Consider the following 26,605-nt stretch of genomic DNA (forward strand, 5'->3'; position numbering starts at 1 on the left):
TTATGGTTGGTAATGAATTATGTCTTTTTTACACATTGAAATTACAGTTAAAACATTTAAAGAGTATTCATAGTTGTGTGTCAGAGCAAATCATTAAAACCCACGAGTTTCCTCGATGGTGACGTCACGGCTGTCTTCTGTGTAGAAAACTGGTTCTCCTCTTCCTCCTCTGCAGCGGTACAGACCTCCCTGTGAGACTCTGATGACTCCACCTGGTTCATTGTTATTTCTGAGCTGAGCTGCAGGATAGACTGACCCATCTCTGAACCAGTTAAACTTCCAGTCAGCAGAGTGGTCCACAGAGCAGGTCAGTGTTACACTGCCCCCTGCTGGTAGGATTGAACTGTCTGCTGCCAGTCTGGCTCTGGGTTTACTGGCTGGTGAGTTTAGAACAGAAAACGGAAAACAAGATAAATTATTTGTCTTAAGGAAAAAAATCTTATTTATTATCCATATACTGAATGTATAACTTAGACGTAAACAGAAAAGATTTAAACATTTTTTTCTCTCTACTGATTTTCCTCAAATGTTCCAGTTCACTTCCTGCTGTTTCCTCTTTCTGTTCTCACACTAAAACTCTTCATCACTGAGCTTCCTGGATGAAACTGGATCAGTGTTGGATGGAGAAATTCTTCCTGTAATCTTGTTCCAGTGAAGTGAAACATTAAAAACAGACATTTCATGATAAACTGAAGATGGTTCAACTTACATGAAACTCTCAGAGTGATGACATCACTCCATCCTGTTAAGAGATGGTGACTTCTACCCCTACATCTGTAGCCTCCACTGCTGGACTCAGTAGCTCTGATGGTCCAGTATTCTCTGGACGTTGGAGCATTTGTGTTGGTCGGTGTCCATTCATATTCCCACTCTGTGTTTCCTCCTCCCTGGATCTCACATCTGGCAGTGATTGTCTCACCTCTGTATATCAGAGTCCAGCTGGGCTGCAGGGTGACGGTGACTCTGTTAGAAACTGTTGTCACCAAAACCACCAGTTAGGATACAAATAAAAGAGGTTCAAATAAAACAAACACAACGTTTTCCAGCTTTAACTTTTATAGTAATTATGTGAATGTTTGTTGTTCTGCTCTGAAGGAAACTGAAGAAAACTCATCAGTTTAACTTGAACAGTCTGACTCCAGTCCATCAGATAAAATCCTGATTACCTCCTCTAGCTGAGGCTTCTGTCTGATTTCTTAGTTCCCCTGCAGACTCATTTCATCTTATAAGCTTTATGAACATTCAATAGCTTTAAATCTAATTTAATACGCTTAAATACCTTCAAATCTTAATGAAACAAAAACAGTTTATCAATCTGGACTTGGTGTAACTTTCTTTCCTTTCTGAATTCATTTCCATCATTTATCTACTGATTGTGGATGTAACCTCATTTACCTCAGTTTGAAATAAAAATGTTCTCTTTATGTAGATAAGAATGAGGTTAGGCCTTAAATTACTTCTACATTAGTTTTACACTTTTAGAAATAATGTTTTCACAATGAATCTTCTGTCCTCAGAAAATCCATGTTGTTGTATTTATAAAGAAATTTCTAAACTCACCAGTTTGCTGAATAAAGACTGTGTTACTGAAAGATGTAAAAAAGTTTGTGTCTCTTTTTAATCCTCTGCAGGTGTAGTTGCCTCCATCTGAGATCTTGAAAACTCCTCCTGGTTCATCAGATTGTATGATGTGATAATTTCTGTACAGATTATAAGTGAATCCTGCAGGAATCTTCAGAGAACAGGTCAGAGTCACACTGCCCCCTGCTGGTATGATTGAACTGTCTGCTGTCAGAGTGGCTTTGGTATTGCGGCATTATCATCTGGAAGTTAACAAAAAACAAGGAAATGATCATCACTATGATGATGTAAGTTATCTATTAAAACAGTCATCAGATCAGAAATAAACTGAACACCAATGAAAACTTTGTAGTTACACGTTAGACACTCTGATCCAACCAGAATCATTAAAACACCAAATGAGAGGAAAGTTTTTTGGAGGAATTCTATCCATAATTTCAGAAAAATCCACAAACGTATAAAGTACATGTCATGAAGCACTGATGCTGTTTATGAGGCTCTTTGTTTCATCTGTAGCAAACCTGGATGTGAAGCATTTCTAGTTCTGAATGTGTAATTTCTAACTTTGGCAGATCTTGTAGGAGACACTTAAACAACTTTTCAGCAGACAGAACAACAAGTCGCTGTTATTACTGATATTATTAACAGTCTATAATGCAAATACATAATAATAAACAATAAAATAAATAAATAAATTATAATAATAAATACCAGATAACTAACAGACTCTGGGGGAAAATCTCATGGTTCAGGGTCAGAGTAGCATCTCATTCCTTTATAAAATCCACCCCATCAATGTACAGAAAAGAGAAATGTTTCATTTTACATCCTTGTGTCTGAGAATGTGATCATGTCTACCTTCAGTAAATAGACAGTATCTACATGTAATCCTGAAGATTTCAACTGAATAAACACAAAAAGAAACACAAGTTGTTCTGGAGGCTCATGGTGTCCCAACATCTTAATAACATAATACTGGTTTAACTTTCTATTCACTTATATATGAATAGAACATGAATATGAAAAGAAACTAATGAGATTATAAATATGAGCTCAGTTTAAATAAAAGAGAAAAAATAATTTCTCACCTTCAGCATTTGCATCAATGGACGTACGGAGCACTGCAATAAAGATGAAAACCTCAATAGATTTACTAAACTGATGATAAACTGAGACATTTTAGAAAAGAAAAAGCACAGATCAACAAGAGAAAAAAGAGGAGCATTAAAACCAAAACCATTTCTACAACTTAAACAATACACATGCTGTTTACACACTTCTTCAGTCTAACCTGGACCAAGACACCTGCTGCTTAAACAATCTGATTAGCAAGAAACACACAGCTCTGTTCTTCTCAGGCTCTCAGAGAAACACATTAAACCAATGATACACAGTCATTCTCACTATATAGAAATATTTTCTATCATCTGCAGACAGAAAGTCAGTGATGTACTTACAGAATAACCCCAGCACACAGAGAAAAGAGTGATCCATCATCACATCCAGTCCTGCTGCACAGCCAGTCAGAAAGTCTTCTAACGTGCATCAACAGTAATGATGAAGGAGACATTACATCTGACATGCATGTTAGACTAATGTCTTTCTAACTTTTCTTCACAAGAACCCCCTCTGTTTCCTTCCCTTTTACACTGAGCTCAGACAGCGTCAGTAGTTTTGACCGCAGTAGTTGGTTGTCATGGTTACATTTCCTGTCCACTGCAGAAACATTTTAGCTGTTTTCTTGTACAGCGGTCTGTGCAAGGCCTTAATTAATATAATCCCTAAAGAATTATTGCAATGCCTATTGTTAAGGGACGTGTTGTGTGGATGTGTAGTTATTTATAAAGTTGTGCTGTTTGGGTTCAGGGACTGGACACTGATGTGGTAAAGGAGTACCAGTGACTGGGTGTTCACCTCAACAATAAACTGGACTGACCCACCACTGATGCTCTATACAAGAAAGGCCAAACTCATCTCCACTAGCTGAGAAGGTCGAGGTCTTTTGGAGTTAGGAAGTCACTGCTGAAAACATACAACACTGTGCTAGCATCAGCATGTATTACTGTGTGGTCTGCTGGGGTGGTGAGTGTACAGAACAGGGCAGGAAAGAACTGAACAGAAGCTGATCAGAGGATCCAGGTCAGTCCTGGACTTTACTCTGAGCCCCACAGAGTAGGAAGTAGCACCACCACCATAGGTGTCGCTGGTGGCAGGTAAGTGACGCTAATGCTGTAGGTGACGTAGTTCCGGGGGAGACGGCAGATTCAAACTAGGCGCGCCCAAACATTTCTACTTTCATTCGATTGTATTTTGTGCCAACTTAATCAAAATATTCTTTAAAGTAGGACTATAGTGTCTTTAAAAGGTACACTCTGGAGCACAGCGGGGAGGATTTGGCCAGCCTGACAGATTTTATAGATCGTTGTTACGACAGAATCGTCATGGGGAAACCAAACAACACGTCAACCCCCTCCACCGCATCTAAGTCCAAGAGACAGCGAAATGAGGATTCACCTGGAGCTATTTCACCACCGGGGAACGACTCAACAGATGTTCTGATCTCTATAGATAAGAAACTCAGCAGTTTTGATGCGCGTTTGAGTCTGGTAGAAATTCTCCACAAGGAATTCCAGGCGCTACGTGAATCATTAGAATTCAGCCAGAAGCAGGTGGAAAGTCTGGCTGCAGAAAATGCCGGTCTCAGAGAGACGGTAAAATCCCTCACCGAGGGCTTGACCCGTCTCTCAGATGAAAATAAGAAGATTAAGGAAACGGTGATCGATCTGCAGGCGCGGAGCATGAGAGAGAACCTGGTATTTGCAGGGATTCCAGAGCAGACGGAGGAGGACCCCGAGACCACGGTGAAAAACTTCATCAAAACCCACCTGAAGCTCCCGGAGGAAACGGTAAAAAACATCTCCTTTCACAGAGTCCATCGGCTCGGCGAGAGGAAACCCGGGTCCAGCAGACCAAGACCCATAGTAGCGAAGTTCGTCAGCTTCAAACAGAAGGAGCAGGTGAAGAACCAGGGCCGCGAACTGAAGGGTACCAACTTCGGAGTAAACGACCAATATCCGAGAGAGATTCTGGACCGACGGAGAGTCCTGTTTCCCATCAGAAGGAAATCTATGGCTAATGGCGCTCGCGCTGTCATCGCGGTGGATAAACTGTTTATTAATGGACAACTGTACCGCGACCCGGACATCACTCCGTGGCTCTTCTGATCCCAGGTGCTGTAAGTCAATCTCTCCAAATGATCACTCTTAACTCGCCATTATAGATCACTGACAGTAGAACACACTGCTCGTCTCACCACAGCCTCTACACCTAGATCGATGTATTTTTTTCTGTTTTACCACTCTTCTCACTTTTCACTTTTCACTATCTTTCTATTTCACGTCTTCACTGTTAACACTAGAAGTCCCAGAGAGGGGTCAATTGACCTTTCTACCTTTACAACCCAGAGATGGGTCGATTGACCAGTAGGATTTTAGCTAAAATCCTGTCTTAAGCTGCGAACAGCTTCTTTTGTTTGTAGACGAGTCAATTACTGGCACACCCCAGGAGGGCGCATACTTAGGGGAGACACTGTAGACTCTTGAAACTGGACTGTCAACTTTTGCCCAAAGCTTGGCTTGAGACACTGCTTGGTCCCCTGAGTATGAGATTGGAGTAGACCTCAAACAGATTCAGAAAGGTTTTCCTGCATTCTAGTATATTTCAAATAATTAAAAATATATTTGATATGATATATGATATATACCTCCTCGACACATTTGTGTGCTTTTAGAAGAAAAAAAAAAAGATAATCATTGTGGGCCTTCAATAAAAAAGCAAACAATTTAGAATGATATGACAAAATGATGAATTCATATTTTTTTAAAAAATCACTTTAAAAGGTCCAGCTCTCCTCTTTTCATACAAATGAAAAAATACAAATTTTTCAGAATTTTTTACCAATTTTTCAAACTTTCTAACCCAATGTTCATATGTCCAAAAAGCCCAAGCAATGAACAATTTTGAATATTTAAAATGAACATTTTTTGATTGTGGTGGTACAGGCAGGGTCTGTGAGTAAAATGTCCAGAAGCATTAGTGTCTAAGTCAAGAGGGCATAAATGTCAACATGACAAAGATATAAAAGAACAACTGTGAATTTTTTCCAATGCTTTTTATTTTTGTCATAAAAAAAACAACAAAACAGTTAAAATAATGCAAGTAATGAAACAATTTCACAAATATTTACACAAGGCTACAGTGGCATGCCCTTGTGTGAATGGCTTTTCTGCTCTTTCAGCAGTCCGTCTGTGCTAAGTCCAAACATGCTTGGCACTTCCATGGTATCTCCATCCTGCATTTGCCACATGTGTATTTGTAGCAGTCAACACATCTTACAGTTGCGCAATTGTTCTTGCATCGATGGTTGACCTGACATTTTGCCCTTTTCCCAGGGCTAGGTGTGGGAGGTTGCTGCTGAAGCAGTTGCTCCTTATGTGCCTTCTTCTGACTCACATGAGAGTTGGCCAACTCTTTCGCGAGCTCAACCAGGAAGTCCACTCTTCTCTCCTGCACTCCGGTGCATTCCTTATGAAGAACATGAGCGTTCCGTGCCGCCATGTCGATCATGTTGTAGAACACGGCGACTGGCCATCTCCGTGTTCCTGCACGCACGCTGTACTCCCGCACCATCTGGTCCATCACATCCACACCACACTTTGTGGTGTTGTATTGTGTGACAGTGTTTGGCTTCCTTTTGGTGGTATTCTCAGTCTCAACCACATTGTGCATGCTGCTGAGAAGATAGACAGTCTTTTTCCGTTTCGGCGCATATACTGTGAGTGTTGCACCAGTGGTGGAAAACACTCGAGTGGTGAATTTAGTGTGGTCCTTCAGTCTAGTTGACTGAGGAATTTCCCGGCGAATCTTGTTGACTGTGCCAAGGATGGTGGTTTTCCGGCTAAGCAGTCGTTGCGCAAGGGACAGCGATGTAAAAAAATTGTCTGTTGTTACAGTTCTGCCCTTATCCATGAACGGCTCCATCAGCCTCATCACTACACTCTCAGAGAGTCTCTCTCCACTGGGACGACTGGGGTCCTTGCCAAGATATGGCAGGATATTGCAAATGTACTTTGATTTCAAGTCACAAGCCAGCCAAAACTTAATGCCAAATTTGTCCGGTTTTGTTGCAATGTACTGCAGAAAACTGCAGCGAGTCTGTTCATCAATAGTGATGTGTCGACCAGGGTTATAAGATCTGATGCAGTTATTGACAAAAGATTCCCACAGATTAGAAATTGCAGCAAACTTATTTGTCTCCACTCGCTCACTGCGTGTGAACATGTTATCAAAGCGTAGGTGTTGCATGATGTTTTGGAAGCGCTTTCGGGCCATAGTAGCAATGATTCGTGGGTTTCCCAGCTCTGCTGACCAATTGTCACGTAGTGATGGAACTTTCTTCACCCCCCGCAAGATAATAATTGCAATAAATGCCATTAGTTCTGGGAGGTTCATGAACCAATCTGCCTGCTCCTTTTGCCGTGCATGCTGAACGGTCCATTCTTGAATGCTACGAAGCATTTCAAGTGTTATAAAACAGAAGAAGCTTTGAAGACGAGTCCGGATACTTCTTCTGGCCTTAGCAGTTGGCTCTCCATCTGTGCCGTATGGTTCTATTGGGGTGAAATTGAGACATGTCCCCAGCTGTTCTTCATGCCACACTGTGCCATCTTTAGCCATCTCTGTCCTCTCACTTCCCAACCGAGCCCTCTTTTCTGGCAGTGGAGCAGTCTCATCATCTGCAAGGTAAACAATTTCACAATTTCAGAGGACGAAAATAGGATGTTTTGGAAATAAGATTAAAAAAATCCTTTATTTGTACCAAAATGGAGAAATTCCAGTGTTGCAACTCACAGTACAGGACAAAGCAGAAAGAAAGAAATTTGTCATACCAAAAAGTTCAATAATAGTTTCAAATCTTACCTGAAGACTGCTCAGAGTCAGAGTCCGAATCCAGCTGAATTTGTATCTCTTCTCCATCTGAGTCACAAGGGTTTGTATCGCTGAGGATCAGGTCCAATGCCTGCTGAGTTGTAAGCCGCCTCTGCATTTTGCTTCCTTCTATTTGTTCGAGGTGAAGCTAGCTACTATTTATCCCCCTCAGCCCACCATCCCCCACTGCCACAGAATTTACCAGACGTTTCAAGGTAACAAGGAGGGGCTGGATGCAATGGGTGCATTCCTCAGGTAATGGCTGCATTTACAAATGAAGAGATGCTAATTTTTGCCAGCAGAGTCGTCAGTTTGGACTAAAGGTCTTTCGACCCTTCTCTGGGACTTTAGGGAGACATCAAAATTCCTGGGACTTCTAGTGTTAATTGTAATCCAGCTCGTAATATCAGCAACGCACGCAGCCGGTCGAACACCGTCAGGACGCATAGCCGCACCATACATGATACATATAAACACTCGCGTTTTATGTATGAGAGAACACGCATTAAGGTAGACTACATATACGGACATTTAACATACGGACAAACGCGCGCAATCAGGCTGCATGCAAACACGCGCGAACACGCAAGAGGGGCGCACAAAGACACACGCGTCAGTAACACGCATGAAGCATTAAACCGTTCACAATAACCATGTTAAAAATCGTCTGTTGGAATGTACATGGAGCCGGTTCCAGGGAGAAGAGGTTGAAGATCTTTAATAAATTACAGGAGCTGCAGGCTGACATTGTCTTACTACAAGAGACTCATTTAACAAACTCAACCATAGATCTTCTTAAAACAGCTCAGTTTCCTCATGTTTACTCAGCCTGTTATAATTCTAGGCAGAGAGGAGTAGCTACTCTTATTAATAAGAGACTAAATTTTGACATAGATAGCACAGTAGTGGATCCGGAAGGCAGATTTCTGATAACTTTATTATCTATTTGTAATATCAAATTATGTATTACCAATGTGTACGGCCCCAATGCAGATGATCCCTCCTTTTTCCACTCCCTGTTTGCTACACTCCAGAATTATTCAGATAACAGAATAGTGCTAGCTGGTGATTTTAATGTAGTCTTGACTGAACAAGATCGCTGCAGCACATCAGGTAGTCATCGAGTCTGGCAGTCGTCAGAAACTATCAAACAGTACATGAAGGATTTTGGTCTTTGCGATGCTTGGCGCTCTCACCATCCTAAACTAAGAGAATACACCTTCTTCTCTTCAGTTCACCACTCCTTCTCTAGAATAGATTATATTTTAAATAGTAACTCACTAATGGACGACATTTCAGAGACTCAGATACATCCAATCAGCATTAGCGATCACGCACCAGTTTCATTCACTCTGAGAAACAAAAATAATAAACCGATTGGTAAAAGCTGGAGATTTAACACCTCTTTATTGAAAGATCCTGAGTTTATTGATTATTTTAAAAAAGAATGGTCAATTTATATAGAAAAAAATGACATGCCTGAAACTTCAGCGTGTCTCCTTTGGGAAGCAGGAAAAGCAGTAATGCGAGGGAAAATAATTTCCTTCTCCTCACATAAGAAGAAGAAGGAAACAGCAAGAGTTTTAGAATTAGAACTCAGGATTAAATCATTGGAGGAGGCTTACCGCATTTCCCCCGAAGAGCACACAATGAATAATATAAGGAAAACTAAATTGCAGCTTAAAGAAATTATAGATAAAAAAACACAGTTTTTAGTGCAAAGACTTCGCTTGGAGAACTTTGAACATAGTAACAAATCTGGAAAGTTTTTAGCAAATCAACTAAAAACAAACAAGGAGAAAACAACAATCTCCTCTGTTAAAGATCAAGACGGAAACATCAGCCATGACCCAGACAAGATAAATGACACGTTTAGAAGCTTCTATAAAACATTATATGAATCACAGATTAATCCAACAGATGAACATATTGAACAATTTTTAGACAACATTAATCTACCAAAACTAAAAAATGAAAATAAAATAACTTTAGATGCACCTATTACTGTAGATGAACTCCACGAAGCTCTCCAACATATGCCCAACAATAAAGCCCCGGGTCCAGATGGTTACTCAGCAGATTTTTACAAGGAATTCTGGACAACGCTAGCTCCTACATTTTATAATATGTTGTTAGAAATACAGGAAAAACAAAAAACACCGCAAAATATGAACTTAGCTAATATAACACTATTGCTAAAACCAGGCAAAGACCCCACACTTCCATCCAGTTACCGTCCCATATCTTTAATAAATGTAGACCTGAAAATAATTAGTAAAGCTCTTGCCAGAAGGATAGAAAAAATAACCCCTCTTATAATACATCCGGACCAGACAGGTTTTATAAAAGGTCGACATTCATCTACTAACACGCGTAGACTAATTAACCTCATAGATTACTCTACTTTACATAATCTAGAATCCACAATCATTTCTCTAGATGCAGAAAAAGCCTTCGACAGGGTAAACTGGAAGTTTCTATTTGCAACACTAGACAAATTTGGGTTTGGACCTGCTTTCATAGAGTGGATTAAAATATTATATAATAACCCAAATGCATGTGTGAAAACCAACGATCAAACTTCTCCAAGCTTCCGCTTACAGAGAGGCACCAGACAGGGCTGTCCACTCTCCCCCTCACTTTTTGCCATTTTCATAGAGCCTTTAGCAGCTGCTATTAGACAAAATATAGAAATTAAAGGAATCCAGGGCAAAAACATAGAACATAAAATAAGTCTTTATGCAGATGATGTATTACTTTTCCTTCAGAACTCACAAACATCACTCTCTGAGACAATCACAGTTATTAATAAGTTCTCATCAATATCTGATTATTCTATTAATTAACTGGTCTAAGACTGTGACCTACAAAACATCCCTAATATCAAAATACAGACAGGAAACATTAGATATTTAGGTATAAATATTTCCCCCAGATTATCAGATTTAACAAAATTAAACTATGTTCAGCTACTAAAAACAATAGAAGATGATCTCTTACGGTGGAGGCGCTTACCCATCTCACTAATGGGGAGAGTTGCCACCATTAAGATGATGATTCTACCTAAAGTTAATTATTTATTTCCAATGATACCCACTAAACCCTCCACCAGTTGGTTTAAATCTCTGGACTCTTTCATATCCAAGTTTCTTTGGAAAAACAAGCCGTCACGTATCAGTCTTAAAACCTTACAGCAGACTAAAGATAGAGGAGGACTGGATCTACCAAACTTTAATCACTACTTTATAGCTAACAGGCTGCAGTACATCTCAAAGTGGCTCAAACCCAGTTATCTGGATGAGCCGTGGCTAGATGGGGAGCAGGCTTTGTGTGAGGACTTAGTCATCTCTGACTTGCCGTTCATCAGCTCAACCATTAAACCATATAAGTGCTTTAAAAGCCTTAACATCCGTTTTTCCTTAATGGCTTGGTGGGAATTCTGTAAGATAACCAGATCTTCCCTCTTTCCATGTAGACTTACACCCATCTGGAACAACCCTGACATCCTGCAGAACAAAAAGATGATAAACTTCACTCAATGGAAGACTAAAGGAATACAACAGTTAGGACAGATAATAGAAAATGGAAACTTTGTATCTTTCAACACAATTGTCTCACAGTATGGAATCAACAGCAATAAATTCTTAGAGTACCACCAACTAAAATCAATTATATGTAAGAAGTATACCCCTGTACAGTTAGACTTGCAGCTTCCTGTCAGAATAGTAGAATTCTTGAATCTTAATACTCCAAAATTATTATCAAAAAATATATAGATTACTTGCAAAGCTAGAAGACAGGATATCTCTCCCAACTTCAAAATGGGAAGATGATTTATCTAATAACTTTGATCAGAAAAGATGGTCACAAATATGTTTAAACACGTTTAAAATGACTCAGAATTCAAATATACAACTAATACAATTCAAAATTCTCCATAGAACTCATTATACAGGACACAGGATGTTCAGGATGGGCCTTTCACCATCAGATATCTGCCCACACTGCTCTGAGAACACTTCTGATAGCTACATCCATGCGCTGTGGTCCTGCACACCTGTCCAAAGGTTCTGGATTAAGGTGTGTGAAGATCTCTCAAAATGGTTTAAAACCAGTTTTTCTGCAAACCCCACACTTTGCCTACTGGGCGACCTGGGTGACGCTAACATAGGAATACACTCCATAAACTTGGTCCTCGCAGCCTTATGCATCGCAAAGAAAACTATCCTTGTGAACTGGAAAGATAAGAATAATTTGTCTATCCAGCAGTTTAGAAATCTCCTGTTAGATCACATCAGCATTGAGACAATGTCTGCCTCTTCCAGGAACCAATCAGATGACTTTCATTCCCTCTGGTCCCCTGTGACTGGCTACATCACCTAATGTAGGTGGAGGATTGCGGCTTCGCTGGGATGGGGGTGGATATGGGTGGGGGGTCCCTGGTGGCTTCGGGTCTCCGGTTGTCTCCTGGGTGGGGATCTCGGCTGCTCCGCTGCTGGGTCGGCTGGGGGTTCCGGTCTGGGCGGGCGGCATTGGGTGGGCCCCGGGGTGGGACTGCCTCGTGGCGGTGGGGGGTGGCTGCCGGGGTGCCTGGGTCGGTGTCCGTCGGCCCCTGGCCGGGTTGCCGGTCGGGCCCGGGGTGGGCCGGGTGGGGGCCCCGGGCTCTGGGGTGTCGGGTCTCCCCCCTCTCCTGGAGGTGGGGGGTCTGCCGCTGCTGGGGGGGGGCTGGGCCCGTCCGGATGTGCCGTGCCGGGGGTTGGTCCGTGCCCTGGTGCTTGGTCGCAGCCCCGGAACCTGGGTGGGGGTGTGTTTGTATATAGGTGTGTGTGTGTGTGTGTGTGTGTGTGTGTGTGTCTGTAGGTATGCTGGTGTGTGGGTGGGTGTAGAGGGATGTGTGTGCTGTATGTGTGTGTGGGTGTGTATGAAGGTCTAGGTGTGTGCGTGTATGTGTGTGTGAGTGGTGTGCGGGTGTGTGTGTGGAGGTCTATGTGGGATGTGTGTGTGGGTGTGTGTGAAGGTGTGTATATATATGAGTGTGTGCATGTGGAGGTCGAGGTGTGTGTGGAGGAGTGAAGGAGTGGGTGGAGGCGTGAGTATGTATGGAGGTGCTTGTGTGTATATGCAGGTATGTATGTGAGTGCGTGTGTAGTGGTGTATGTGTATGGAGGGGTATGAGAGTGTGTGTGTATGTGGGCACCGGTGTGTGTGTTTATAGGTATGTGCGTGAAGTGTGTGTGTGGAGGTATGTGCACGTATTGAGGTGTTGGTGTATAGAGGTGTGTGAGAGGATGTGTGAGTGGCTGGGGGGGAAAAAAAAAAAAAAAAAACTGTGTGCGTTTGCAGGGGGTTAGGACGTGTCCTCTGGGGGGCGCCCTGGTCGGGTGTTGGGGGCGTGGGCCTGGGGTTCCCTTCCTTTGCCTCGCCCCCCTCCCACTCAGAAGGAGCAGAGTGGCCCCTTGGGCTGGTGGCCGGCCCCTGGGGGGGTTCGTGGCGTGCCTGGGTTGGGGTGCCTGCTCCGGGCCTGTGACGCCCTTCGGTGCCGGCGGGGGACGGGGGTGCCCTAAGCCACTGGCGGGTCGTCTTCCAGGGGGGAGGCTTACTCCCCTCTGGACCTACATCTCCTGACCCCTCCCCTCCCCCACTCTTCACTACATACACAGGTAGGGCTGTGGGAGGTGTGCTTGTTGCGCTGGGCGGGGCAGGGGGGTCATCATAGTGGCCCTGTTGCTTCGCCGAGCGGCAGCATGCCTCCCATCTTTTAATTCCACTTAGTCACTGAGCACAAATAACATTTGCAACATACAAACACGTTTTGGGGGGTGGAACATGCGAGGTCAGGTGGGTGGGACTGCTCAGGTGGCCCCACCCCCTCCTCAATGCAGTTACTGCCCCCCAATTTTAACCCTCTTTTTTTAATTGCAAACAGCACATAATATATTCCATCACTAGTGGGGGAGGGAGGGGGGATGGGGTCTTCAAGCGCCCCTGTCTCCATGGATGGCTCGGGGGCGGGGCGGGCCGGGTGGCCTGTCACGTTGGCCCGGGGCGTAGGCGGGCTGTCCCGGGGGGTTTTGGCTGCTGGCCCTGGGGGGAAGGTGCTGTTTTGGGGGTGGGGAGTGGGGGGGCGGGGGCGGGGTGGGGGGTTGGGGGCCTGGCTCGTGTCTCCTCGCCTCCTGGCTGGGGCTGTCCCCCCGCGGCGTGGGGTGGCGGGAGGATGGTGTTTGTGTGTGTTGGGGGGGGGGGGGGTGGGAGAGTGGTGTGGGTGTGGGGGGATGGGTGGTGGAGGGATGGTGTGTGGGAGGGTGGGGTGTGTGGAGGTGGATGCGTGGTGTGTGGGAGGGGGGGCGGTGTGGGTGTGGGAGGATGAATGGTGGAGGGATGATGTATGTGTGGGAGGATGGGGTATGTGTGGGAGAATGTATGGTGCAGGGATGGGGGAGTGTGTGGGAGGATGGATGGTGGAAGGATGGTGTGTGTGCGGGAGGATGGATGGTGTATGGGAGGGAGGATGGTGTGTGTGTGGGGGAGTGGTGTATGTTTGGGAGAGTGGGTGATGGAGGGGTGGTGTGTGTGTGTGGGAGGATGGGGTACGTGAAAGTGGATGTTTGGTGTAGGAGAGGGAGGACGGTGTATGTGTAGGAGAATGATGTATGTGTGGGAGGATGGGTAGTGGAAGGAAGGTGTGTGTGTGTGTGTATGGGAGGTGTGAAGGTGGATGAATGGTGTGTGAGAGGGAGGATGGTGTATGTGTGGGAGGATGAGTGGTGGAGGGATGATGTGTGTGTGGGAGGATGGGGTAGGTGTGGGAGAGTGTATGGTGGAAGGATGGTGAGTGTGTGGGAGGAAGGATGGTGTGTGTGTGTGTGTGGAAGGATGGATGGTGGAAGGATGGTGTGTGTGTGGGGGAGGACAGAGTATGTGAGGGTTGAATGGTGTATGCGTGGGAGGATGAATGGAGGAGTGGAAGGAGAGTGTGTGTGTTTGTGTGTGTGTGTGTTGGTCTGGGGGGGGGCAGGACTGGTTCTCGGGGTGTGCGGCTAGGCGCTGGGGTGTGGGGCTGGCCTCTGGTGGTGGCCGTCTGGGCGGGCCGGGTCCCCCTGGGTGGCGTGCTGGCCCTCGGCCTGTGGGGGAGGGGGGTGTCCCTGCGCTCCTGGGCCCGGGCCCTCTGCCCCGTCTGTCCCGGGCGGCCGGTGCCCCGGGGGGGTCGGGGACTGCTGGCCTCGGCCCGCCGGGGCCGGTGCCCTGTGTCCGCGGGGCGGCTCCTGCTGGGGTCTCCTGCTGCTGCCTTCCTGGGCGGGCGAGTGGTCGTCTCTGTGGACCGGTCGGGATCTGTTGCCTGCGGGGGGGCTGGTGGCCTGGGTCTCGGGACCGCTGGCCTGACTTTGGCCTCTGTTCAAGTGAGGTGGCATCTGCATGATCACTCTGCATGGTCACTCCTTCCTGAACGTCTCCACACAGTCTTTGCGTCGCCGTGTGGCCGAGTTCTCCAACACATCCACATAGGATTCTCTCCGCGTGTTCTTGAATACAGCAGTTTCACTTATATCTATTATCATATTTTGTTTCTTTTTTTTATTATTATTTCTGTTCTTATTATTATTATTACTCTTACTCTTATTATTATTATTGTTACTATTATCAACTAGTTGTGTAATGACCTACTGGCTAGGATGATCTTAGCTATATATGTTGTAAGTAGTATGGATTACATGGTCTTCTGTATGATGTTTCAAGTCCCCACCCGCACTCCCCACACCCTTTCTGTCCCTCTCTCTCCCCTCCCTCTTCTCTCTACTTTCTTTTCTCTCTCTCTCTCTCTGTCCCCTCCGGTCGAGTCCAGCATTAAGAGTCTGATTTAATAAAGTTTTTCATCAAGAGGGACTTTATACATGTAGTATAAATCCCTGCTTGATAGAGTAAAATTGCCCAGCACCAGACAGCAGCCAGACAATCATTCTGTTTGCAACGATACTGGACAAGACAGGTTTAAAAAAAAAAAAAAAAAAAAAAAAAAGGAAGTAGCACCACAGCAGCTAATTCATCCCCACAGAAAACTGTTAAAGTCGTTCAGCCTAACCACAGTTGTTATAAATACCTTGTGCTTTTGTCTGCTACCCACTGTGGTTTTTTTCCATCTCAGAGCTCTATTTGTTATTTCCCTCTGCAACACCCACACATCATACATCTGGTGCATTTACAGATCTGTATATAAATAAAAACTCTCATATGTATGTATATAGTGTCGAACTGGCCTGGACTATATTTAAAATCTCTTTGTCTCTATATTTTTCAGTTTTAGTTCAATTCAGTGTTTCACTGTATTGATGCTACAGTCTGCAGATGCTCTCACATTGTGGTGGGATTGTGGTTTAGACCCCAAACCGTTGATTGAATGTGTCACTGAGCTGAAGCTAAACATTTTGTTTCACAAACAGAACCAAGTGAAAAGAGAACATTTACAGCCACAAATTTAAAAACTCTGACAGGTGAGGTGGAAAACATTGATCGTCTCTTCATGATACAAACTTCTGCTGGGAAACATCAGATTGCTGCAGATTAAAGCAGAAAATGTTTTGTGAAATTGTAAAGATTCTTACTTGAGATGCCTTTGTTTTTCAGCCATGTTATTATGATAACCTTAAAAGTGTTATTTTCTCAGGAGAAACTAGATAAAATTCTGAATTAAATAATAAAATAATAAAATAAAAATAAAAGCCTGAGAACAAACTGACAGGCAAACTTTCCAGTTCTTCACCACATACAAGGATGTGTGAGTACAAGAATGACCTCATGCATCACATTCAGCTCAGAATGTGCTCATAGTGAGTGCTGGTGGGTGCGGCACAGGGGAGGGTGTGAGTGTGGGGTTATATGGGGTGGAGATTGGAGTAGGTGGGGGAGGGGGGTCGATGGTGCCGTGGTTCCTAGGGTGTGCGGCTGGAACGTCGGGGTGTGTGCTGGCCTACGCCGGGTGGTTGTAGGGGGGGCGCCTCTGGGCTTCTGGGGCCCTGGGCCCTTTGCTCGGGCCTCCCTGGATGGCCGGACCCTGGTGGGACCGGCGGCTGCTGATCTTGGACCACTGGGGCTTGTGCTCCAAGACCGCGGGGGGTTCTTGCTGGAGCTCTCCTCTGCCGCCCTTCGACTGGGGCTGGAGTCGTCTTTGGGGTGGGGTAGCTTGGGTTGTGCTCCAGGGCTGCCGCTGAGGGCCCAGGTCTCTGGGCTGCCCTGGTCTGCCTCTGACCTCCGTAGAGGCGTGGTCGCATTTGTATGATCTCACTCATCACTCCTCATTACTGATCACTCCTTATTCCTCATCCTCTGCATGCTGACACAGTCACTGAGTTGTCCAGTGGGTTTATACACTGCTTTTATGTGAGATCTTGAATTTCTGTGGTCTTTGATTTTCTTCCGCAGTGAATTTTGTTTTTTGCCCTTGTTATCCCCAAATAAAGAGATTAAACACCCACTCCACTCGCTTGTAACCTTAAGTCCTTGCTCTGTCTGAACACCCAGTGAGCTGACTTTGCGACACACATTGCATCCAAGCTTTTTATCTTTGGCAATAAGCCTGTTATTCTGTGAGCAAAAATACTGCACTTGATCCTTTGACCAACAGTCTGGTCACTTCTCATCTTGTCTCATGTCATTGTTTATGTCTCTTTCGGTAGGGGTGTCTACAGGAACAGATGTTTGTGTAGCAGCAGCCTCACCGTTGAATGCTAGCTTGCAGCATCCGACCTTCATTGTCTGGTGTTGTAAATGATTATTCAGAAGTAGGGGAGACCGGGGATGGTTGTAACACTTTTTGCCGCAACACCTGTAACTCATTAAATTTTTGAGCTACAGTTCTCAAACTTTTATATGAAATACCCACATCACTTCACTAAAAAATGCACCAATTCAAAAATCTGCAAGAATATCACAGACATAACAATGTCAAACACATGGTTGTCCTTTGTTACAACCTACACCACTACCGGGTAGGGTTGTAACACATACTGGGGAGGGTTGTAACAACTGGACAAAAGAAGCCTAAACAGATGCCACACAGTATAATATGCTTCAAAAATGGATTTATTGAAAAGAAAAAAAAGATCCCAAACAAAATCTTTCTCTTTAACTGACTACAGCTCAAATGTTCAATGTTTAACTCAGAAGTGTGTGAATTTGTGTGTGAATAAGCCTACTTGAACAAATTTTCATAACAGTACTATGACTGCTTAATCATAACTCAGGTGTGATATTGAGCTTACATACTTTTTCATATAAAAAACAAAGAAAAAAAACAGGGCTAGTTTGTACATATTTTGTTTGACTATGTTCTTAATCTGAATCACAATACTGACAAATGAAAATTGGTAATCCTGGAGTGCAAGCTTGGTGGCCCCATAGACTACATTGGGTACATTTTACCTACACTTTCTTTGGCCTTGAGCTGCAAGATTGCTCCATGTAGATAATACAAATATTCCCACCATCCAAGGTCTCAGAATCTTCAACATTGCCTTTCAGCGTTTTTCATGTGTGTTTATTTATTTATTTATTGGTGGGGGTGGTGTTGCTGCTTCTTCTTCTTCTGCTTTTCTTTATTCTATTGTAGCTTACTCTGGGCAGATAACTGGATCGCTGGTCTCTCAGCTTCTGCAGTGATTTGCAGTATCTGCTCAGTGTTACATGATAGATTCCTGTAACTGATCTGAAGCTGTGTGCACAACAGCTGGCAGGAGTTTTTCTGGACATTTTCAACCTGTCCTTGCAACTTGCTTCAGTTCCTGTGTGCCTCAAGTCCTCTATCATTGTGCCTGTGCCGAAAAAATCTGCTGTCGCCTGCCTCAATGACTACCGCCCGGTCGCTCTCACACCAGTAATCATGAAGTGCTTTGAGAGGATCGACTTAAGTCACATCAAGGACGTCATTCCTGCTACTCTGGACAGATATCAGTTCGCCTACAGGGAGAACCGATCGACAGAGGATGCAGTCTCACTGGCACTGCACACGGCTCTGACCCACCTGGAGCATCCTAACACCTACGTCAGGATGTTATTTGTGGACTTCAGTTCGGCTTTCAACACGGTGATCCCTGACAAGCTGACACTGAAACTCAACCTCGGACTGTCCAACCCCCTATGCTTCTGGATCAGGGACTTCCTCACAAATAGGCCTCAGGTGGTGAGGATTGGGGACTGCACATCATCCACACGGTTCCTGAGCACAGGCACATCACAGGGATGTGTGCTTAGCCCGGCCCTCTTCACCCTATTCACACATGACTGTTTTGCTATTCATCCCACAAACATGGTTCTGAAGTTTGCAGATGACACCACCGTGGTGGGTCTCATATCGGACAACAATGAGACCCTCTACAGAGCGGAGATCCAGCACCTGACAGGATGGTGTTCAGACAACAACCTTGTTCTGAACACCAGCAAGACCAAGGAGGTCATTGTGGACTTTAGGAGATCCAGGAAGATGGAACACACCCCTGTCCTTATCCATGGGGAGGAGGTGGAGCGGGTGGACAACATCAAGTTCCTGGGCATCCACATTACATCTGACCTCACTTGGTCCGCACACACATCGCACCTGGTGAAGAGGGCCAAACAAAGGCTCTTCTTCCTCAGGAAGCTCAAAAGGACTGGACTCTCCTCTCAGCTTCTGACAAACTTCTACAGAGCCACCATAGAGAGCATTCTCTGTCTGAGTGCAACAGTGTGGTACGGGAGCTGCACTGCACACGACAGGAAGGTCTTGGCCCGGGTGGTGAAAACAGCACAGGGGATTGTAGGGAGTCCTCTCCCGCTCCTGGACTCAATATACGACAACCGGGTCCAGAGAAGGGCCAGTCGTATAGCTGCAGACCCCACCCACCCAGGACACGAACTGTTTGTACCTCTTCCCTCTGGAAAGAGATACAGAAACATCAAAGCCCACACCAACAGACTGAAACACAGCTTCTTCCCCAGAGCTGTGAAATCCATCACCCCATCTCCCCCCAACCACCACCCCCCATCCATAGACTGAACACTAAACTCCTGCAGACAGGCAGACACACTCAGACTGCACTGCACTTTGGGACAATATGCTGCAATATGTGGATCACTTCCATGCCAGTCACTTTAAACACTTTAAATACTTGTTTGATTTGCACTGTTATTAGGCCCGAGCACCGAAGGCGGTGCGAAGGCCTATTGTAATTGCTCCGTTTCTTCCTTATTCTTCTTCTTCTTCTTCTTCTTCTTCTTCTTCTTAAACATTGGAGGCATTTTTGGGGACCTGAACATGCACGAAAACGCGCCTATTTTTGTGTACCCCCCCAAAGGAATGTGAAAAATTTGATATTTTGGGGTGCTTGGGACTGTTCGGGCAAAATTGAATGAGAGCGCCACCTATTTACGATGCCCCGCCACTGCACGTCATCAATCTTTATGAAAATTGCTACAAATATTCTAAATGTTCGGGCGAACAAAAAATCCTCTTGGAGCAACAGCCTAAAACCAACAGGAAGTCGGCCATTTTGGGTCAAAGTCGCCATTTTGGCGTTTTACTGACATTTTCAAAATCTATCTCCTCCTAGAGATTTTATCGTACCGCTACCAAAATAGCTCAGGATGTCCAGAAGGCATGTGTCTTTAAAAGTTATTGAAAGTTTTCTAATAGGAGAAAGGGCATGGAGGGGGTGGGGCCTCAAATTTTGATGTGTCGCCGTGAAGAACGAAAGTGATATAGCTTCCACATAAAACAATGTATCTGAACCAAAATGGCCATGTATGATGCCAGTCCCATCCTGAACACATCTACATATCAATATTTGGGTTATGAATTGGCCACGCCCCCTGGCGACAGTAAGTCATGGTTTTTACTTGGAGACCCTCTTATCTGACGTTTTGAACACAACCAGGTCCAAACTGGGTCAGACAGCAGAAAACAAGTTGGTGATGATAACCAGTGAAAACTGTTGCTCTATGCTGCAGGGCGAGACCGTGGCGCCATGGCGAACTTTGATAAGACGCCATGACATCATAAATCACTATAAATCCCTCAATTCTGATCCAATCCCCATCAGACTTGCAGGGATTAATCAGGGTCCGGCCCTGAACAGATTCATATCACCAATTCCGGTCTAGCCCTAAGCCCCGCCCACTTCCAACAGGAAGTGCTTTTTTTCAGACGCAGGGGTCCATCTCCTCAGGAATAAAACGTGCACACTTGAAAGTACTTCACAACAGGTCAAACCCTTTCATGATACCACAATAAAAATCTCAAGCTCCTTCGCCAAACGTAACCATGGCGAATAGCGGTCCGACGCCATCAAACAGGAAGTACTTGTAACTGACCCATTGTACTGCTGATCTACACCAAACCTGGCAGGGAGGAGCGCGGACCAGCCGAGAACTCAGCCACATTGACATATGTTGGAAAAATTGCAATATGGCTCTATAGCGCCACCTACAAATATTTAATTGATCATATCTGCCCACTACATTGACTGATATGGCTGAAATCCAGTATATTGATAGAACTTGGAAGGATGTACAAAAAACCCTCTTGGACCTATATGATAACTTCAACAGGAAGTCAGCCATTTTGAAAAAAGTGTCATTTTTGGGGTCATTTTTGCATGTTTCTTTGCCTTGCATTTGAACGAACTCCTCCTACAGATTTTATCGTATTTACCTCAAACTCAGTCTGAACACTCCAGAGGCATGCGTGGTCAAAAGTTATTGAAAATTTTCTAATAGGAGGTGGCGTTCAGCGGCGGCGCCTCATCAAGTTTTGATGTTTCGCCAACAAGCACGGAATCTATTATTTCTGCAATACAACACTCATTCTGTACCAAACTGCATATATTTCTCTTCACTTCCATGCCGACCACATCTACAAGTCCTGATGTTGTCATCTGGACATTGCTCAATGCTGCATGGCGAGACCGTGGCACCATGACAAGGTTGGATAAAACGCCATGACATCATTATTGAGTTTAAATCCCTCAATTTTCATCCAATCAGCATCACACTTGCACTGATTAATCAGAGTCTGCTTCTTAACAGATATATGTAATTACTTCTGGTCTTGGCCTAAGCCCCGCCCACTTGAAACAGGAAGTGCCTTTTTCCTGCAGCAGGGTCCCTCTCGTCAGGGATTAACCTCACACACTCTACAGTGCTTCAGATCAGGTCAAACCCTTTCATGATATAAGAGAAAAAAAACCTCAAGTTCCTTCCTCAAGCAAAACATGGCAAATGGCGTCCACCGCCATGAAACAGGAAGTACTTGTAACTGACCCAATGTACTCCTGATCTCCACCAAACCTGGCAGGGAGGACAGTGGTCAGGCCTGGAACTGATTCAAATACACATATGCTGGTAATATGGCTCTATAGCGCCCCCTATCAATATTTAGTCTATCAGCTCCACCCACTGCTTTGAACGACATAGTAAAATGTGGCATATTTATATAACATGCCAGGACAAACAAAAAAGCCACTTCATGTCCTGATGTTCTCAACACCATAGCCCTGGGAAAAGGAAGTCCCACCATTTTAACCCTTTATCCTCTGTATAACTAATTCTAACTCATTAATATCATCCTTCATGAACTCATGGTTGAAAATATGACTGACTTCTTACAGCATCATGATTAAAATGGCTTCCTGTGATGGTTTAAATCCTTCGCCATTATACAGGAAGTGGCACTAACCCTGCTGTCAGTTGACCAATTGAGCTAATATTTTCCTGTTCTCATTAGAGTTCCAATCTGAACATGGTCGTACATTAAAACAACTTTACCACCACCTAGTGGCCACGTGGAATTTTCCTCTTGATGAAATCATGCTCCAGATTGTGGGAATTCAACACAGTTTGTAAGAAACAAGGTCATGAAATGCTTCAGATGTCATCACTGGACAGGCTGACGTGCAAGTTGATCTTCTGATGAGGAAAATCACCTCTTGATGGAGATAAACTCTGGAAGAATGGGTATATGGCTGTGGGCAAGAGAGGCTGTGTTGCTGGAGGGAGGCTCTTGGCCGGTGGGGCGGTGCAATAGGCCGAAGCGGCGCCAGAGGTGCGAGGGCCTCCAACGCTGCTTGCAGCTTTAATTCCATTTTATTCCTTTTACTCTTATATATATATATATATATATATATATATATATATATATATATATATATATATATATATATATATCTAAAGATATATTGCCTTTTGCCTTTCCATACTTTTATCTTCGTGTGTTACAGTGTGCCTTTTAAGCCGAGAACTTCTAAAACAAAATTTCGTTGTGCCTTGCACAATGACAATAAAGACTCTTGATTCTTGATTCTTGAATGACTCTCCCTTCTTTGGGACCTCATCAGATGCTCTTTTTAAAAAAAAAAAAAAAGCTGGCAAACATCAGGCTAACATTACAGCCATGATCCTTTTTCTTCCGCCTTTCCTCTCTCATCCAAAGCGCATCCACTTGAATATAAATACAGAAGCGAGTGAACAACGGGAAGTGTGGCGTGACGTCATACAGCAAGCATTATGAGTTAAAACAATAGATTTCTTTTTAGACTACTTTTTTTCTTTTAAATCAGCAAATACAAGCTGTAAACTGTGTTGAGGTCGGAGGAGGGTATACAGACTGCTGAGGAAAGCCTATAACAGTCCCAGTATGCACTGCACGCTGTAAAAAAAAGTTGCGGTATGCTAAGGGATAACATTTAAAAGAGCAGGTACTGCATACCCGTGCATACCGGCCCATCTGACACCCAGTAACTCCATTTGACATTAGTAACAAGGCTAATCAGACCCTCCAACCCACAGTCCAGCCCTGCTCAGCCCAGCGGTGCTCTGGATGTGAGAGTGAGTGAGTGTACGTGTGTGTAACCTGTGGCTGTTGAGAAATAACAGAACGGAGCGGCTGGAGGAGCGGGCGGCAGTTTAGTTTAACAGCATCTATATACAGAGATTTATATTTGTCTTTGCTGTCCGGGCTAGACTCAAAAGACCCAGGGCTAAAGCCCCGGAAAAATCGGCTGACGACACCACTGGTCAGCTATTAGTTAAACATAGAAGTCTGAGTAAAACTGCAAATGGCTCTTTTAAATAAATAAATAAATAAACTGACTACTTACAAACGGAGACCTCTCTCTCTCTCAACCATAGTCATAATTTATTGATTGTTATCGTTTCTAATGTTGTCAATGACACTTCGTGCAGCAGCAAGGGATGAAACTGCAACTTCGGCTCCAAATTGATCTATTACTAAAATGTTGGGCCAGTCAAAAAAAGAACTGGAGCAGAAATTTGTTGGAACAAACAAACTGGGTTCAGATCCCAGTGAAAATAAAAATGGAAGCTACGTTCATGAAGCCCAAAGAAAATATCCTGCTCAGGCCTGAAAAATAAGTGGCAGTTGTATGTGGATAGAGGAAACCGCCATTGATGGCATAGTGATGGGATGTTTGGCTCTTTTCAGAGAACCAGCTCTTTTGCCTCAGCTCCCAAGGAAGAGGCAGCTCTTTTGGCTCCCAAACGGCTCTTAATTTAGCATCTTTTGTAGCCCCATAATCTGCCTTAATTTCTAAAAAATGAATGATTTGTGTTTTGAAAACCTGTTTGTGTTCAGCATGTTTACGAGAAGCCTTATATTTGCCTACTTTTGTGCATTTATTCTGATACAAAACCACCTACATTTGTTTAATATTTCAACGAACCTCTTATATTGCACAAATGAACAAAAAACAGCAAACAAATCCTCAAAACAGAAAGAGAACCAAACTCAAGAAAGCAGCATTAATGTCCTCAGTGCAGGAAAGATGCCTCATCTTGGATGGATCCGGTTTCCCCTCTCTGAGAGTAGGGTTTGATGACACTATGCACTCACTCAAGTAGTTTGCTCATGGCTGTCTGCTGTCTCACTAGGAAAACGGTGGAGAACCAGCGACTCATAGTCTCCCTGCGCCGCCTACTGGTAAACTTGTGTTACTGCATCTGTCTTAATGAATGACTTCCAGCTATAAATTAAGAATATTTCACACTCAAAACTCAAATCATTCCCAAATAAATAAATAAAATAACATTTCGTGGGCACCCATTAGTCTGCATCACACACTCATTTAGGAGTTACAGCACAGTATTTTCATACGTACATCTTCAAATTATGTAGTGATCACACTTACTGGTGCATTAATTGTGAGAAAGGTGTGTTGTAATTACTGCTGTGATACTCATGCATACATTAAGTTTCCTTACACTGTGGGAGAACAGGCCAAGATCAAAAGCCAATTTGCAGCAATGTCTGGTTTCCCAAATGTAATCAGTGCGAATGACTGCACTCACATTGCTATAAAAGCTCTGAGTGAGAAAGAATTTGTCTATGTGAACTGTAAAAATGTACAGTACATTCAATCAATGTATAAGTTATTTGTGACACAGTGGCACAGTGATCTGGGTCAATACATGACTCATTCATCCTGACACACAGCAGTGTCAGTAATAGACAGCAGGAAGGCGTTTTATGTGATGGCTGGCTCCTTAGTAAGTAAATACACATTATAACAATTAAAACCTGATTCATAATAATTCTTCTGGAATAATCTGCATCGGGGGGCAGACTGCTGTACCATCCCAAAAAGGTGTGCAGAATAATCATGTAGTGTCATGCACAACGTCACACTGAAGAATGCCATTCCTCTTCTACCTGGCCTCCAACCCCCTCACCATGAGGAATCTGACGCACAGTCCCCTCCCCAACATAAAGAGTTTCAATGGGAACCAAGGCTGCGTGAAGGTGTCATGCAGTTATTTTAATGAGCTAAAGAATTCAGATAAAACACCACACATCACTTCAGATTTGTTGCAGTTCATCCCAGACTTCCTTCACCGCACTGATTGTGTCTCTTTGCGTTCGCAGGACGGCGTCCATCAGAACCTGACTACTTCGAGGTGCACCATGCACCCGGAGCACACTTGTGCTTGTGTAGGCCATCCCTGCAACCTTTTGTTTATTTGTGATTCCACTACTTTGACCCCAAATAAAGTGTTTTTATGAGCCTCCACCTCACCAACAAGCACCTCAACTTCAGTCTCAATAAAACTATATTTTCTTGTCTTGTCGGTTGTTACGATTAAGCTTAAAATGCCACAGATCAGCTGGTCTGTTTAAATACATAATGTATTCTGCATTAACCATTGAATGTGGGTGTGCAGGCGTCGGGATACAAGCCAATTTCCCTCATGCAAACTTTCAGGAAGAGTGTGATTTATAAAGGGGAAATTGTTTTCATTAGTGCGTACGCCAGGTTTTATAAATCTGAATATATTTTGGGCTTTTGGGCGCATGTACGCTTTTAGTAAGGAGCCTATGCACAGGATGCTATCCATATCCATATAATTTTATGTACGCCACTTAATTTGGATGCTGAAGGTGTGATACCCACAAACAGAGGGTCACAATTTTGTTTGATTTTTGGTTAATCAAGGAGCCCCATCTCTTTATGTGCATTTATTTTATCTTGTTGTAAGTGTAAGTATGCAGCACGCCAGCAGAGGGAGTTTCTCCCAAGGTGAGCGCTGGGTGTGGTGGTCTGTTGGAGGCGGCGGCCTGTGCTCAGACTGGAGCCTGCCTGCCGAAAGGACCGCAGCTCATGCGTGTCTCCCGTTCTTTCCTGCAAAATACAGGTCAGTAATTGGAGTGTGTCAGACCCAGAAGTCTCATAAAGTTGTATAAACGTTGTTTCTACTGAACGCAGTATCATTACTGTCTTAACTTGGCCGTTCGGGCTGGAGAATACTACCGATAGCTCTTGTATTGTAGAACTGCACGTCCTTCTCGTGGGAACGGAGAAAAATGGCGTACTGTAACGTGCACAGTTTAGCGTAGTTTAGCTCCTTGACTAATGTGATGTTTGTCTGTTTGATGTAAATATCCTAAGCTGTTAAGTTGTTCTGGCATTAATTAATTTGAGTTGGAGTTCATGCAGAGTGTATGTTGATATGTCTGCTATTCTATTAACAATGATATGTAAGGATGTTTAATGTGGGTTCGATA

The 26,605-nt window shown here is 44.1% G+C and overlaps 1 protein-coding gene across 1 annotated transcript in view; it reads right to left on the bottom strand.

The window, feature by feature from the left end:
* LOC121640055 (low affinity immunoglobulin gamma Fc region receptor II-like) overlaps positions 1-26,605 on the bottom strand; it is a 201,463-nt gene that overhangs the window by 139,297 nt on the left and 35,561 nt on the right. The window lies entirely within an intron of this gene.

The sequence above is a fragment of the Melanotaenia boesemani genome, chromosome 5 (assembly GCF_017639745.1).
Source record: "Melanotaenia boesemani isolate fMelBoe1 chromosome 5, fMelBoe1.pri, whole genome shotgun sequence".
In the NCBI taxonomy this organism is placed as follows: domain Eukaryota; kingdom Metazoa; phylum Chordata; class Actinopteri; order Atheriniformes; family Melanotaeniidae; genus Melanotaenia; species Melanotaenia boesemani.